This window comes from Trachymyrmex septentrionalis, unplaced genomic scaffold, assembly GCF_001594115.1.
Source record: "Trachymyrmex septentrionalis isolate Tsep2-gDNA-1 unplaced genomic scaffold, Tsep1.0 scaffold185, whole genome shotgun sequence".
Classification (NCBI taxonomy): domain Eukaryota; kingdom Metazoa; phylum Arthropoda; class Insecta; order Hymenoptera; family Formicidae; genus Trachymyrmex; species Trachymyrmex septentrionalis.
This window is the reverse complement of record NW_017305020.1, coordinates 47496-59524: the sequence shown is the minus strand read 5'-3', so window position 1 is coordinate 59524 and position 12029 is coordinate 47496. Positions and strand designations below refer to the sequence as shown.

The following is a 12029-nucleotide window of genomic DNA, read 5'->3' as shown; positions in this document are numbered from 1 at the left end:
TCGCAAAAGCTCAACAACATGCTGAGCGGTATACAAAAATTAAAGTATCCATCGTCTGTCATTAAGCTTTTCGCGGTATCATTAGAGTCGATAAATCCAGCATTATGCAACCTATATGCGATTTCATTAGAAAACGTTGCATAACCTTTCATAAGACTAGTTATTCCAACGTTTCTGCTGCGATCAATCTCCATACCGTTGAATTCATATCGAATTTCATCGAACATGAACGCCACACAATTATCATCAAGATTTGGCTGCTTTTGTACTTTTTTTTCATTTGAAGTCAATCTACCTTCGACGTAGAGAATGTTTTCACACGTAATGTGTATAAACCTGCTGTTGTATCCTTATTTCGTCGCTAGTCCAAACGTGGTGTTGACGTAGGAATTGTATTATACGTGTGAAACTCGAACTTGACGATGCGGTCGTCAAAGATTGGTTCGCCTCCAATATTCAAGATATTATTATTACAACTTTAAATACAAAGCGCCTTCCCGGTCCGAGTGTTAAGATGTTGAACTACTATCTAATATCCATTCAATTAAATTGAATTAATATTCCAGAAATAAATTGAGAGCCGATGAAATTATCGGATTCACACAATCAATCTGAAACAAATAATCCCCCCAAATTCTCCCAAATCTTAAAAAACTGTAATAAACTTATTGAGAAAAATATTACCTCGGCCGGGAGTCGAATCCGGATCTCTTGCATTCCGTGCGAGCATCCTGAGCCTTTAGACTACCGAGACCTTAGCAACACTCTTCGCAATAACCGATATATATAGTGAGTTACGCATGTATAAGCGCGCGTATTATAAATAATATGATTGGAAACAAGATCGTCTATTGCACATCTTAGATACTTTATGTCACGTATTTCGTATGATCCTTCGGAAATGATAATTTCTTTGTCATCTTCATCAAAATAAAACTAATTATTCAATGAATTTACATTAGATATCATATGGTAGATTTCAAAGTCCGTCAAACCGAGCTCGTAATCGCCATCGCTCAAATCTACGACCGAAAAGTAGCAGGCCGCGAGGACGCTACTCTTACTGGTGAACATAAATGTCAGTAACATATTTGAATGAATACTGAGTTGAAAGAATGCAATGTCAATTCTTAAATTGATCGTCAACCGTCTGTAAAAACTGTAGACACAGTTATCCACAGTTATTTTGATCATAACATTGATAAGGCGTGCAATTATACTCAATTTGCGTTACGTGCAAATATCGCATCAATTCTTTCGGTGATCGAAGATTACCGAAACTATCAAAGTAAACAGAACGATCTCCCCGCTTCGCATACGCCACTCAATGAGTACCTGGTCCATCAGCTTTATCCAAATTTACGATATCGCTTTCGATTCGATACATTCCCTCTGTTGGTAATACGCACAAAAATACCTCTAAAATATGGAATACACATACTTTTTGTCAGTTGTTGCAGTTGTACGTTGATAGTTACACCTTTCAGCATTTTTGGCAACTGTTTAACGTTTTCTTTTTTTAATCTTTTTTATTTTTTCCGTTGTGACTCCTCGTCCACGGTTGTACGGAGCGAGGTAAACTTTATGACCTTCCATGACGCGGTTATGACATTTCAATTTTTTCAACTGACGTTGCGCGACTTTATTATCGGCTTATTTAGCTTTTGCGACTCTTGCCGCGCCGATGATCAATGAGCCGAAGACTCCCAATAGCGGTAGAATAGGTAAGATATCACCGCGTTTTGCCACCGATAATATTTTTCATCGGCTTTTTCTTCTTTTTCGTTTTCAAGCCCATACCAATTTTCGTTTTGATTTTCATAGCCACCCAAACAGCTGTGGCAGCTCTCTCTTTCTCTCTCCAAGAGTCGAATCTTTCGCAATAATCCGTTTCCGCGCCTTCTCAGCGTATTTTATCAGCTTCATATCATTTCGTGAGATCTTTGTTCCGCAAATAATATCGTGTTCGCGACATGCCGGCGTACTTTTCTAAATGCGTACCTAGACTACAAAATTGATATCCGGGGATATGCAACTCGATCGGAAATGTGTTTATCGCGTGATTTAAAAAACTGCAGCCTTTTGTTGTTGTTATTGATATTTGCTACAATTTCTTATAAACGGCGCTGAACCATCAATATGCGATTGATGGCAGAGCAAATTATAATATTTCAAGCACCGACAATGTTGGTGAATCTCTGAATCAGCCTTTATATATGCTTGGGTAATCTGTCCCATAGTTAATCTATGTAATTCTTAAACTCTCGTAGCAAAATAATTTTCGATATATATTCCAACTCTTTGGCGATTAAATTATGTACATCACAGTTGTTCGACACGATGAGAAGCATTTCGAATACTGAGCAGTTTCGCTTTGCGCGCTACTATAAATACATCCGCTCTCGATGTCGTTTTTTCGATATTATCAGTGTCATGAAGGGAGAAGATATGAAATTCGTGCAACAATCAAAGTGATTAATGTCGACAATAAAGTACAGACTGACAAAGAAATACGCAAGCATGGAAATATGTTGCCGATTTCTATACGCAGAATCAGCTACCATCGAACTGTGGCAAAACAAAATTGTTGATAAATTTGTTGGAAAGTCCACATGGTATACGTTTCGAAAACGTGTACGTGTACTTGAAGTCATTGCAACAGCCAAAATACTAATACTTGGAGAATTTATTAGCATCGATTGAAGAAATTTTACATTCTTCAATAATAACGATGTAATACTACCAAACGAGGCGCTTTCAAATTCCATTTTTGTCTTCGATGATGTGGCATGCGACAAGCAAGACGGGATCAGAGAGTACTTTGCGATGAGTCGATATGTGGTCGTCGATTACTTCTATCTGTGTCAGACGTACGCAAAGATACCAAAGCATCTTATACGCGATAATGCAAATCTGTTGATCCTGTTCAAACAGGACGGTACCAATCTGAAACATGTATACAATCATGTAAACACTGACATGTCTTATGAGAATTTCTGCGAACTGTGTCATTGCTGTTGCCAACAAAAATATGGATTCATAGTCATAGACAAAGACAGTACGCTTACGAATAGATGATACAGAAAGGATTTAATGAGTATGCGATACCTTAACGTAGTTAGTCGTTGTCAATACGTCAACTACACTATTTCCTTTCGAGTACAACATGGATAATAGCAAAGAGCTCAAGGATCGTGAGAGAATAGAAACAAATTACGAAAACGTATGACTTGATTTGTAAAAAGTATTAAAAATACTTTAAGTCGCTTTAAAAATAGAAGAAGATATAGCATTGGAGAAACACTTTAAGCCTACTGTCGAACCTCTAAAACAGATTGTCGAAAACACCGCTAAAGATAAATCTCAACCAATTAAGAAAGAAGTCAAGGTTGTAAAGGATAAAAATATTAAGAAAAGTAAATCTGAAGATAATGAAGATGTTCATGATGACGAAGATGATAATGATGGTGATAGCTTCTGGATGGATAATTCATGGTTTCAATTAATATCGTCTAAAAAGCAATGTACAAAAGAATCGAACGTTACATCGAATTCCAATTATGCGTCGCCTGAACCACGCGAATTATTGTGCGAACGTTCCTTCAGTCGAAGACGTTTATGAAACGCCCAATGAACCGCTTGAAACGTTAGTTAAGCAATCTTTGCAAACGCGACAAGTTCGTGAGGAATTACATAATCAATTGGGGGCACTTGGACAAAAATACGTAAACATGCTTATTGATGGTGACAGAGAAAAGGATATTAATTACGTTTATGGGATATACGAGGGTCGTTTGAAAAGTCCGTGCAAAGTCAGAGAGATGACACTACTGGCGCGTATCAAGGTTAGATTTAGTTAGTAGCATCTCTTGGAGGAACACACACCAAGTTACAGCCAGATCGGTCTATTTGTTTGTGTTTGGCATTCATTTGAATCGAGGAAGTCGAGTGATTTTCACGATAACGCACCAGCTCACACCTCAGCAGTTGTGGTCGCAAAATTAATGGAATTAGGGTTCCAACTCGTCTCACATCCCCCCTACTCTCCAGACTTGGCTCCCTCGGACTACTATTTGTTCCCCAATATGAAGAAATGGCTGGCGGGAAAAAGATTTTATGGAAACGAGGACGTGATTGCAGAAACAAATGGCTATTTTTCAGACTTGGACAAATCCTATTATTCGGAAGGGATCAACAAATTAGAGCAGCGTTGGACGAAGTGTATAAGCCTAAAAGGTGACTATGTTGAAAAATAAAAAAAGTTTACCCCAAAAAATTAAGTAGTTTTTATTTTTGCACGGACTTTTCAAACGACCCTCGTATCTCAACAAGAACAGCACAATGCTCGGAACAAATATTTCGATGTGACTTTGTAGATGAAGTAAAGTACAAAGGTACACATGGTTTATACGAATTAATTTTTAAAAGAATCGCCAACGATAGTATTTATACAGAGAATAATAAACTAGCATATAAAAGTATACTGTTGGCAACAAATGCTCACAGGCGCAGTCATAAAGCGGATAATCCAATAGTGGACAGCAAAGTACAAATAGAATATAATAGCAGCCTTGATGTCAGGTAAAATACAAGTTGGAACGGGCATGTCACGCGCCGGGAAACTAAACAACAAGGGGTAAAAGAGTCGGAAAAAGTGTAATACCACGAACTATGATCCTAAATGATAATAAAATCGATTATGTTCATTGGGACGATCCTAATGAATGATGGATTCTAGTAGATTCTCTCCGATTGCTTGAGATCTTGCATCAGGCAACAATGCCCACAATAACGAAATATTATTTATTATCGAGGAGCTTCGTGAAGCTAGCTTTATTATAAATTGAAACGAGATACACAGTCATTTTAGTTGATATCAAAATGATGAACAACGTTTAAGTAAAAACTTTGTGATATTTTACGCATTATACAGCAATAATCATAACAACATATCTGAGAAGAAAAACCTCGAAAAATGGCGATTGGTGAAAGAACTGCACGCTCCGGCGAAAAAAAATTTTTCTCACAGACGTGTCATAGTTTACGGATACGATGACCTGTGGCAGGCTGATGTGATCGAGATACGCCTTTACACACGATTCAACAAAGGTTACCACTATATTCTCACCGTTATCGATCTGTTGAGTAAGCACACATAGGCTGTATTGCTGAAAACCAAGAGTGGAAATGAGATGGCTACAAAGATCGCAAAGATAATTCAAGACGAAAGATGTCCGAAAAATTTGCAAATCGATATGGAAAAAGAATTTTACAATGCAAACGTGCAAAAATTCTTGAAAAAACACAACATACTCGTAAATCATTATTCAACATATTCCATAATGAAAGCATCTATCGTTGAATGGTTCAATTGTACATTGAAAAACGATATGTGGAAACAATTTACGCACAATGGAAATTATAAATGGATTGATTTGCTTCTACGTCTCGTGTCTGAGTACAATGCGCGAATTATTTGTATGCGGCCCATCGATGTAACTCTCACAATTGCTGACAAACTCTTAAGTACGGTGTACAGTAGCGTAAAGGCTATCGCACTCGCAACAATTCAAAGTGGATGATTCGGTACGTGTGACCAAATTCAAGACGATCTTTGAGAAAGGTTACACACCAAATTGAACCACGGAGGTATTTAGAATCATCAGAAAACTAATCCCGTGACGTATCAAACTGGAAGATTGCCGTGGGAAACCTGTCGCTGGAGGATTCTACGAATACGAGTTGCATCGCGTCGCTAATTCTGACGTATATCTAGTTGAAAAAATGTTGCGTAAAAAAGGAGACAAGGTTTACGTGAAATGGCTAGAATTTGATAATTCGCACAACTCTTGGATACATAAAGATAGTATGTTATAAAAATAATATTTATTACAAATTGTATAATTATTTTTAATTTACACCGCGTATAATCATTGAACGTTATGGATGTCGCTACAATGTTACTCTTGACGTCCTTTACCTTGTTAGTATCTTTTTTGCCATCGACGCGCAAGGTGTACATTTTCGCTCTAAGTCCGACAAATTCGGTTATGATCGCGCCATTGTTTTCGTCTTTCATTAAACCGAGAATTTTTTTATTTACTAGCAGAATGTCGTAAGCATTGTCGATCGCGTAATCGCTCGTATCGAATATATTGATATCACATTTCATAACAGCGTAGATATCATTGCACTCGATGTGATAAATAAGGCTGTCCGTGTAGATATATATAATTTTACATTTTCGTGAAAGAACGGTAACATGTACTCGTGAAATTCGTACACATTTTAGATATATGGAGGATACACATACCCACGTATATCGATTTGTCGAACTTCACTTCGAGTTTCTATCGCGACCAGGCTCTCGGAAAAAACGCTTCTACCGTAAAAGTTTGGTTTTGCGATAATTGTCTCTACACCGTATCTCCCATTACAATGTATTACTAGTCGCACATTAACATGGTTACGAACATTCTCCATGGTCTTGCCGAAAACCGCTTGTTCATTAATTTGAATAAGTTTTTGTCAAACTCATTCTTTGCTAAAGTTCTAAAATTTGTATTGAGTTCGATGTACTCGCGAAGCCATGGAGATTGCGTAAATTGCAATATATGATGGATCTCTGTAATGCGGAGATCATGACGAGTACATTGCTGAAGATTACGATAATGTATGACGTAACGCTTTTTATCATACAATGTCGCGAGGAGCTTCTCCTCTCACTTGTCGGGTGGTTTCTCGCACGTTGGATAAAACGGTAGATCGGAGTGCGCATCATGGAGATGTTGCGGATACTCCAAGTCAACCTCGAGAACGTAATCCGTCGGTGAATCTAATGCGACATTCATAACGTTAAAATTGTCTACATCGTCGACTCAACGAAAAACGGCGTATGGCAATGGTTGACACATTGCCCAGTAGTACAGATTGTTGTTATAGTATATCAAGTACGCGCGCGCGCGCGCGTCGATGATTTCGATGGATCGTACGACTGCATGTTCTTGTTGGCCTGCGCATACCTGTTTGAACATTGACTCTGCCCGCCGTATACCACGTTTGATGAATAGAACCATATCAAAGTCGGTAAGAAGTTCGAAATTGATGCGAATATGTATCGCGTCCCACGTAAAACCCGATAGTGTATAATAATACGCGGGATCGAGTTCATAACTGGTGATGCAACTATCCCGAAAATTCTTAAATATATCGGCCAACAACAATATATTTGTTTTTAAATATGAATCACTGAGTATATTCACCGAGTGTTTGGATAGAGAACTGCTGCCATACGTTCACGGCGTGCCGCTCTCGGATACGGTATTACCTATCAGCGAGCTATAAAAGAATTCGCGCGATAATAATTCGGTTTTCTTCAACTTTTCGATGCAGTCAATGTACTTATACGGAAATATACCTTTACGTGTGAGAAGATCAAAATCCACCGCGCTGAGGTTAAAAAATTCTGATCGCGTAATTTTCAATCTTTTTATCGAGATACGACGCTAATTTTTCTAAACTGGTACTGAGAAATTTAAATAAATCGATAAATCGTAATTTTATACAAGTTTTTTTTAATCATTTTGGTGCTATCGACATATTCCGTAAATTAAATGTATTTTTCTTTAGTTATGGGAAGTAGTTCTGTACGTTCTTTATTCGCGGTAGCTATATCCTTGATAATAAAATGTGTCGTAGCCCGATAAATTATGAAAAACTATGAGAATGTAATGTGAATCTTTATAATTTAAGTTGCAATTTGAGTGCGCAGAACCTCTATATCGCTTTATCAAATGGCAATGATTGCGTATCCGTGTATCGTCAGGTGCAAATGGTTTTTACGCACACGTGGCAGTACATGGTTAAACTTTTGCCAATCTTCTCGCAAGAAATCTGCCATGGGAACATTAGCAGACAGGATAGTATTTACATTATGCGCTAAACTTCTGAGTTCGTCGGTGAACCACGCGATGCAATCATTACCGCGACGAAAATGATATGTCGACAGTGAGTTGTTATACAAACAATACGCGTAATACCCAATGCTAAACACGTTGTGATGTTGGTACCTATATATTGACACATTTGGATCTTTCTCCGTCTTCTCTAAGGTGCATTCCAGGTCAGCAACCACGAATGAGATGCGTTCCTTCTTGCAGTGATTGCTTAAAAATCACTTGTAGTCCTCGCTCGGCAACCTGATGGCGCAATCGTTTAATTTTCCATAGTCTACTACATAGATATCCAGCTTTGCGCTAGATCCAAAATAGTGCAGGTATCTGAAAAAAAGTATAATTTTTTTTATTATCACAAAGAAATTTCAAAACATTTTCATAATTTTCAATTAAATATATACACATACCTATTACAAAAGTATTTCTTGTGTCTATATTTATTGATTTGTGAGCTCACGAGGCGGGACAGATCCTTTATCCACGCGAAGTGTCTCGCGTTATCATCCTGCACATACAGCAAATTGACATACTTGTTTCTCTTCATATCAGTAATGGAAGAATCCTCTTTTTTTCTTTTTGCTCCTCAATGCAGTATACGTTGATTAAGATGTTATTTTGATTTTCGAATTTTCATATTTGATTCAGCGTTATTGGGGATACATTGTCTGTTAGATTTAATACCATTGTATAATAAGGATACGAAGATGTCCGATCTGTGTTACTTCTAGCTGGATGTAGAGCGGCAACTACTGACCAGGCAAAACATACATTGTCCATGGATCGCACGTTGACAACCGCTCTCTTCATTTTAATTTCTCGCAGGAGTTCGACATTCCGCAACGAATTGTGTTTACGTTTACAATTAAATTCAGAATACGCGACAGCGTCCACCCATTATCGCGTTCCTGGAATTCCTCCAGCGATGTCAGGATAGCCTCGACCACGCACGACGAGTATCATTCTTCAAAATCGGACGAAAAAGTTCGTAGTTTTTCACACTTTTATTCGCACGTTTATCACTCAACATACATATACAAATTCACCATTAAACACTGTATTTAATTTAATATTATTATGTCTCTGCATGATACTTTGTACACATTCCAGCATTATCTGTCTCGCGTCTTCAAGAAATTGGCGAGGCTCGATGTGTCCAGAGTTTATCACGGCCGATCAATATACATCTTTCGATATCAATCTCGCGCCATCGAAGTGCCGCGCTGTACCTCGCACCCACTTGCACAAAACGTTCGCGCACAGTATCTTTCAAATTTTCGAGTCTCGCGATACGAGCGATCAATGATTGTTTAATACCAATCGATAAGCGTTTAGCGCGACTCTGTTCCTCCAACGATTTCATGAAATTATCGCAACGCTGTTCCCACGCAAGAAACTCTTCTCGCGTATTCAACTGAGCGGCTTGCGCTATAAGATCACGCTTCGTTTGATCCATATTGTCACTTTGAACTGTTGTTCGATTACTGACAAAATGAGTTCCCAGAGAAAAAAATCTTTTCGTTTTATATATTGTATGGAATGATAGTATGGAACAATAGTATGGAAAGATATAATACATCATTTGATTTACGTTTTAACATATTTTAACATGTTTCTGAAGAGGTTTTATTGCAATTATAAAGATAGGCCAAAAAAATATTTTTAAAAGAGAATAGACTTTACTGTCAATTCCCAAAGATAAAAAAAAAGGTCTGATATCGTCAAAGTGCATTCTTGAGATATGTGTCATTGTGTAGTTTAACAAGGTTTAATGGTAGTTAAACTAAAAAATAAACTCACATATTTCTAAAGATAAGTAAAATTTCATATTGAATACACTGTTCAGAAATTCATTTTTGAATAGGAGCAGACAAACTATTGTCGTTGGAGCCGATCCCATAGATAAAAAAGGTTCGATATGAGTCAATTGGCTTTACTGTCAATTTCCAAAGATAAAAAAAAAGGTCTGATATCGTCAAAGTACATTCTTACGATATGAGTCAATTGGCTCACTGAATACGAGGATTCAGTGGAATACGTAGCTATTAAAAAATTTGTCGTTATAAAATGTATTTAAAATATACAATTGGTGGTTGCCAACGCCAAAAAAAATGTATCAAATTTAAAATAAAGCACGAAATTTTTTAAATATATTTTAATTTCTTTCTCCCTTTCCCTGTAGTTCAGCCCTTAGTTAAAACTAATACCTAATAGTTTTAGTTTTAACTGAGAATTAACAATAGCTGTTCAGAAGTACGATTCAATAAATATTGAATTAGTCGATAAGAAAGCCCGCTTGATCATTTTTGCATTACATTACTAAAAATTATTATCATAATTGGTGTTACTAAATTGTATTATTAAAAATTCATAAAAATATTATGATTAATTATCATAATTAATTTCTATTAATTTCTATTATTAAAAATTCATAAAAATATTATCATAATTAATTTCTATTAATCTCTATTTTCGAATCATTAAAAATCGTAAACACTATATCTATTTAATAAAATCGTGTACGAAAGAAGAAAAGACAACGTGGGAGACAGCGCAACGAGATGAAGAGAAAGCGCAAATAATAAATATAGGACTGCAATGGGTGAAAAAGAGAAAACTGCATCCTACAATGGATAGGAGAAAGAGAACAATAGATTAGAGAGAAAAGGAACGAAACCCCTTTCTCCCTCTAACGTCCCCCCGGTGACGCGCTTCCCCTCCTTCGGACCCAGCGTCTGTGACTTCGCCCTCCTCATCCGCGCGACACTAGAGCCATCTGCATAATTGCATGAAATATCCATGAATTAGAATCGGTGCTTATATCCTACTACTTTCATCAGGATTTTTCTATGACAATGGAAATGAATTTTAAGATTGCGAATTTTGTTTTATCTGAAGATGGCTCAATCCAAGAACCGAAACATGTAATGTAATGTTTTACAATGTGTTATTTATAGAATTTTTATACATTTTATATATTATATTATAGTTCTTGCATTGATAATTAATTATTGACTCTTATGTGCCCTGTACATCTTTGTATTGTCTTCTCCAGTCTACTTATAGTCGACTTCGTATTGTTTGGGAGTCGACTTACAATCGGCTGTACATCAACTTAGAATGTCGACTGTTAGTTGATTTTTTTATACATTCGTCAAGTATCAGTTGACTATTAGTCGACATTTGGGCTGACTTTGAAGTCTTAATTTCTACTTATAGTCAACTAGGTCAACTTATAGTCGACTAAAAGTCGACTTCGTGTTGTTTAGGTTGCTAGGCTCATAACCTGTTGGGACTTTATTATTAAACGAACATATTTTACAAAGTTTGAATGCCTTTTATTCCGTTTAGAGGTAAAGAGATAAATCGGAAATGATCTCAAATCAGGGGAAAAAGTGAATAACTAAACAGTCGAAGGTTATAATTGATAGTATCGATTAATTATCGAGTACTCAACTTCACAATATCAGTCGCAGATATCTAATCTATTTTTCACCTGTTCCAATAAAAACTAATACAATAATACGGTACTAATTTCATTTTTTGTTAGTTTCGTAAACATGCACATAACATGTTTAAAACTTAATAATACTTTTTTTTACTGATTTTTATTTAAAAAAAAAACTGTAATTTTAATGTTATCATTCGAATTTGATTATCAATAGAGATAACTAAGAAAAAAACAGAGAAAAAAATTGTAATTTTTCTGCAATATATAAGATATTATACATTATAGAATTAAAAGTATGCATACTTATTTATACAGCATTTATATAATAAAAAATCACGAATTTAATGTTACGTCCAAGCTCCGCGCGCATGCGGAGCTGAGGGGGTGAACGTAACGAGGAACCGAATTGTTAGACCGATTTGGTCGTGTCCGGGCTCCGGACCGCAAGGGAGCCGTGGGGAAGGACCGACGCAAATCGGGAGGCGCTTCGCTTCGTCCTGAGGCTCCTAACGAGCCGGGGGTCGAACGGAGGACGAAGCGGAATCCTCTGCTCGTGCTCCGCTAAACGGACACACGAGTCGGACGTACTTTGAAAAAGGGCCCAAACTGGGTCAGTGTGCCGAGAG

At 36.9% G+C, this 12029-nt stretch overlaps 1 pseudogene; it reads right to left on the bottom strand.

Annotated features, from left to right (window-relative positions):
• Positions 1-4925: 4925 nt before the first annotated feature.
• On the bottom strand, positions 4926-6851 carry LOC108746649 (annotated as a pseudogene).
• Between the last annotated feature and the right edge of the window lie 5178 nt (positions 6852-12029).